Source organism: Triticum aestivum, chromosome 6B, assembly GCF_018294505.1.
Source record: "Triticum aestivum cultivar Chinese Spring chromosome 6B, IWGSC CS RefSeq v2.1, whole genome shotgun sequence".
NCBI lineage: Eukaryota > Viridiplantae > Streptophyta > Magnoliopsida > Poales > Poaceae > Triticum > Triticum aestivum.
Genome location: NC_057810.1, coordinates 273995734 through 274001383, shown reverse-complemented (window position 1 = coordinate 274001383; position 5650 = coordinate 273995734).

Here is a 5650-nt window from a genome sequence, read left to right as displayed (position 1 = left end):
GCATTGCCCGATTTCACACGGCCGTTCATCGTCGAGTGTGACGCGTCTACATACGGTTTCGGGGCCGTCCTTCTCCAGGATCAGCACCCGGTGGCTTTCTTCAGCCGGCCGGCCGCGCCTCGTCACCGTTCTCTGGCGGCATATGAACGGGAACTCATTGGCCTGGTGCTCGCTATTCGCCATTGGCGACCGTACCTCTGGGGGCGCCAATTTGTGGTAAAAACCGACCACTACAGTCTCAAATTCCTCCTTGACCAGCGCTTGGCAACCATTCCGCAGCACCACTGGGTCGGCAAACTACTGGGGTTCGATTTCACTGTGGAGTACAAGGCCGGTAGTACAAACACGGTGGTGGATGCCCTTTCCCGCCGCGACACGGAAGAGACGGGGGTCATGGTTATATCTGGTCCTCACTTCGACTTCATCGACCGCCTACGGCACGCTTCGTCCACCGACCCAGCACTCGTCGCGTTGCGCGAGGATATCACGGCAGGCGCTCGGCAGCTGCCGTGGGCGCTCTCCGACGGCCTCGTCACTTTTAACGGCCGCCTCTACATCCCGCCAACGTCTCCACTACTCCAGGAGCTTCTCACCGCAGTGCACGATGACGGACACGAAGGCGTCTTGCGCACGCTGCATCGTCTCCGCCGCGACTTCCACGCACCTAACCTTCGCAAGACGGTGCAGGAGTATGTCCGTGCCTGTGGTACTTGCCAGCGGTACAAGTCCGAGCACTTGCACCCCGCCGGTCTGCTGCTGCCACTGCTGGTGCCCACGGCCGTGTGGACTGACGTCGGCATCGATTTCGTAGAAGCGCTCCCTCGTGTGGGCGGGAAGTCTGTTATCCTCACCGTGGTGGATCGCTTCAGCAAGTACTGCCACTTTGTGGCGCTGGCCCACCCGTACACGGCGGAATCAGTGGCGCAGGTGTTCTTCGCTGAGATTGTGCGTCTCCATGGCGTCCCGCAGTCCATGGTCTCTGACCGCGACCCCGTCTTCACCTCGGCTTTTTGGCAGGAGCTCATGCGCCTCACCGGGACCAAGCTACACATGATGACGGCGTTTCATCCACAGTCGGATGGCCAAACGGAGGTTGCTAACAAGATCATTGTGATGTATCTCCGTTGTCTCACCGGGGATCGTCCCAGGCAGTGGCTCCGATGGCTTCCCTGGGCCGAGTACATATACAACACCGCCTACCAGACATCAACCCAAGAAACTCCGTTCAAGCTTGTGTATGGCCGTGACCCTCCCACTATTCGCTCTTACGAGCCGGGCGATACACGGGTGGCCGCAGTGGCCAGGAGCATGGCGGAGCGCGATGAGTTACTCGCAGACGTCCGCTATCGTCTACAGCAGGCACAAGCGGTCTGCAAGTCCTACTACGACAGACGCCATCGGGACATTCGGCATGACGTGGGCGATTGGGTCTGGCTTCGTCTTCGCCAGCGCGCCGCGTCCTCTCCCAACCTGCCAACCAGGGGCAAGCTCAAGCCACGCTTCTATGGGTCGTACCGCATTTCAGAGGTCGTCAACGACGTGGCCTACCGCCTTGAGCTTCCGGCACGCTCGCGCCTCCATGACGTGTTCCACGTGGGCCTCCTCAAGAAGTTCTTCGGCACGCCTCCAACTGCACCACCGGGATTGCCTCCGATCCACAACGGGGCGGCTGTTCCAGAACCGGAGCGCGTGACTCGTGCACGACTAGCACGCGGCGTTCGCCAGCTGCTCGTCCACTGGAAGGGTGAAGCAGCATCATCAGCTACATGGGAGGATCTTGACAGTTTTGTCGAGCGCTACCCCGCTTTTCAGCTCGAGGACGAGCTGCTCGTCGAGGGGGGGAGAGATGTCATGTGGGGCGCTGCGTACAGGCGCGGGTCGCGCGCCCAGGGGCAGCAGCCGACGGCCACAGCTGGCGAGGCATGATCGGGACAAGGAGTCCTGATCCTACGTTGGTTCCTAGAGTCCAGGAATAGTTAGTTTCCTAGTTTGTTAGGAGTCCAGGAGTAGTTAGTTTCCTAGTTTGTTAGAAGCCCATAAGGCCTTTATATATCCTGTAATCTGCACCCTTGGACGCAGGCAATAAATCATTATCTCCTACCTCCTCCTCTACTCCTAATCTCTTCTCCTGCACCATTGAGCAGTTAGGCAAAAACCCTAGCGCTCCTATCAACCGAGACTACGAACTACGTAGTCGAGGTCCTGCTGTCTTGGGCACCGAGGTCCTTGACAGGAATACCCAATGATCATTCTACAATAAACAAAGAGCAAGAAAGGTGCCCCCTTTAACGACATAATCATGGCCGCTAGCCCTTGCCTGATATAATGGACTAACAACTGCCAAATATATTTGTTACAGGATTTCACCGGGTCCAAATAAACAAAAACCAAGAAATAGGAACCAGATAGTCCGTGGGAATCAGAGCAACAAGCGTGCAAGGTTTGTTCAAAGAAAACAAAATTGTGAAACTGAGTTTGCTTTGAGTACAATAGCTGGTGAACATGCTCTAGAAGCATCAAATTTTGCTAGAAACTCAGCAGATGCCGATTTGATTAGAAGAAAAGAGATAAGCAAGTTGAATCGAGCAAATAGAAAGAAGTTACAAGCAATGAAAGAGGAGGTAAATCTCAGAGCTCTCCAAGTGAGGTTTCAAATTTTGGAAAACCAACATGCGTATGTCCATTCTGCAATGCTATAATGTGGCATCAAGAGAGAAGCAAGCATAACACAAACAAATCAAGACCAACATTTGGACTTTGTTGCAAGGAAGGCAAAGTCAAACTGCCACCATTGGAAAGACCTCCAGCATACCTTCAGCAGCTACTAACATCTAATGAAAAGTGAGAATCGTCAAATTACAGAGACAATATCAGGAACTACAATTCAATGTTTGCATTTACTTCGATGGGTGGCCAGGTCGACTACGAGATAAACAAAAAAGGGGGTGCACCGTATGTTTTTCGCTTGAATGGCCAAAACTATCATCAAATTTGCACATTGCTGCCTAAAGATAATGGAGATAATGCTCTCAGGCCAAAGTTTGCTCAATTGTACATTTATGATACAGAAAATGAGGTCAGAAACAGACTGCAGGCTTCAACCTCAAAGGAAAGGAAAACACAACATGATGAAGGCATTGTGTCTGGATTATTGTAGATGCTTGATGATCACAATGAGTTAGTGAAATCATTCCGTATGGCAAGGGATAGATACCAAGAGTCGGATCTCGAAAATGTTAGGTTGCGATTAATTGGTACAAGATCCAGTGATGGAAGACAATACAACCTACCAACTGCATCTAAAATAGCTGCACTCATTGTTGGGGAACAGACAGGAGAAAATGTTGAACGCGGTATAATAGTAGAAAACAAAGACAAACAACTCCAGCGAATTTCGGAACTACATCCAAGCTTTATGTCTATGCAATACCCATTATTGTTCCCGTACGGAGAAGATGGATTCAGACCAGAAATAGAATTAGAGAAAAAAAGGTGTCGAAGGAAAGAGAAATTATGTTACCATGATGGAGTATTATGCATATCGCATCCAGCAGCGACTGAACCAGTCAGTAGTCTTGCAAATGAGTGGCAAGCTATTCCTTCAGTTCATCATAGACGCAGCAACATGCATTGAGAAATGGAGGCTCAATTGGTACATGATGCATCAAGGGACGCTTAGAACAGAGCTATATAGCGGTCTGCAAGATGCAATTGATAATGGTGATACCAGAACTGATCAAGTAGGTAAAAGAATTATATTGCCTTCATCATATAATGGAAGTCCGAGGAATAAATAGTAGTACTACCAGGATGCAATGGCCATATGTCGGTGGGCTGGATATCCAGATCTGTTTATCACTTTCACATGCAACCCAAAGTGGCCTGAAATACAGACCATGTTGGACTTCATACCAGGAAAAAAACCAAAAGATCGTCCAGACATTGTTTTTTTTTTCGAGAAAACGCAAGAAGAGCTTGCATTTCATTGCTTTGGAAAGAGGGTTCGGTTACAATCCTCCTAGGAGGGAATTACAAGGCTGAGGGCATGTTAGTGCACGTCCCAGGTTTGGGGCAAGATGGCACGAAGCCCGAGGGCGCCGGCTCTGGCCCAGAGGGTGGCCTCGTCTTTGATCTTCGTGAGCAGGTCGGTCGTCGAGGGCTGGCCTCTATTGAAGACGCGGTCGTTGCGGTGCTTCCATATCATCCATGGGACGAGGAGGGTCGCGGAGGCGAGGCCCTTGCGCATGAGTGTTGGGGTGGCATGTCGCGCCGTGCGCCACCAGTCGTTGAGAGAGGGCTCTCTGTCGGGCGGGGCGCAGGGGAGCCTGAGCCAGTGCAGAACCTCATGCCAAATCTGTCTGGTGAAGGGGCAGGCGAGGGTGAGGTGGTGCATGGTCTCGGGGGCCTGATCACAAAGGAGGCAGCGTGCGGGGTGCTGCAGGCTGCGGCGGGCGAGGCGGTCGGCAGTCCAGCATCGGTCCAGGCGGGCGAGCCAGTGGAAGAAGCGGACGCGCGGCGGCGCCCAATTCTTCCAGGTGAGCTTCCATGCATCGCAGCCCAAGGAGCCATTGAAAGTGGCGAGGTAGGCTGATTTGGCGGAGTAGACGCCGCTTGTGCTCCACTTCCAGACTAGGCGATCTGGCTCGGCGGAGAGTGTCGTGGCGCTGATAGTTTGCCAGAGCTGTAGGTACTGCCCGATCTCGTGTATGCCGATTGTGCCGTGAATGTCCCGTGCCCACTTGTTGGCCTGGAGGCCATCGGCGACGGTCCGGAGCTTGCGGCGGCGCTTGGGGGTGCAGGCGTAGAGGAGTGGCGCGATCTCGCAGACGGAGCGACCGTCGATCCAGCGATCTTCCCAGAAGAGGGCCTCCGTGCCGTTCCCGATTTGCATGGTGGTAGAGGCGAAGAAGAATGAGCGCTCCTCAGCGGTGAACTGCAGGTCGAGGCCTGCCCATGCTCTGGTGTTGTCCATGCGGCTGAACCATAACCAGCGGGTGCGGAGCGCAAGGCTGGTCCGTCCGAGGTCGCGCACGCCGAGGCCACCGAGCGAGAGCGGCCTAGCGACGCGCTGCCAGTTGACATGGCAGTGGCCTCCGTTTGCCTCCGCGCGCCCAGCCCACAGGAAGCTGCGCTGAATTTTCTCGAGTGCGCGGATGGTCTTCTTGGGTGGCGCGAGGGCGAGGAGCTGGTGGATCGGTATTGCGCTGAGGATGGCTTTGACGTACGCAAGGCGGCCGGCTTTGTTCATGAGATGCGCCTTCCAGGTGGGGAGCATGCTGGCCGTTTTGTCGACGACGGGCTGCAGCTGTGCGGCTGTCGGGCGATGCAGAGTCAGAGGGATGCCCAGGTACGTGATCGGGAGCTCGGCGAGGGGGCAGCCCAACAGGTTGACAGCAGCCGTGACCGTGGTCGGCGCCTGGCGGGCGACCGTGGTCGGCGCAGCGGCGGCGGCGACGGCGGGGGGAGGGGCGCGAAGGACGCCGCGCTGGTACTTCCAGCAGTCCCGCGAACCGTGCCCGGAGTAGAGGCAGCGGCGGCAGCGGACGTCGTTGGTGCACTCGGGCACGGGGTGGCCGGGGTCCAGGCAGCGGAAGCAGAGGCCAGCGGCCTCCTCCGGCGAGGGGCTGCGGCGGTGGCGCCGCAGGGCCGA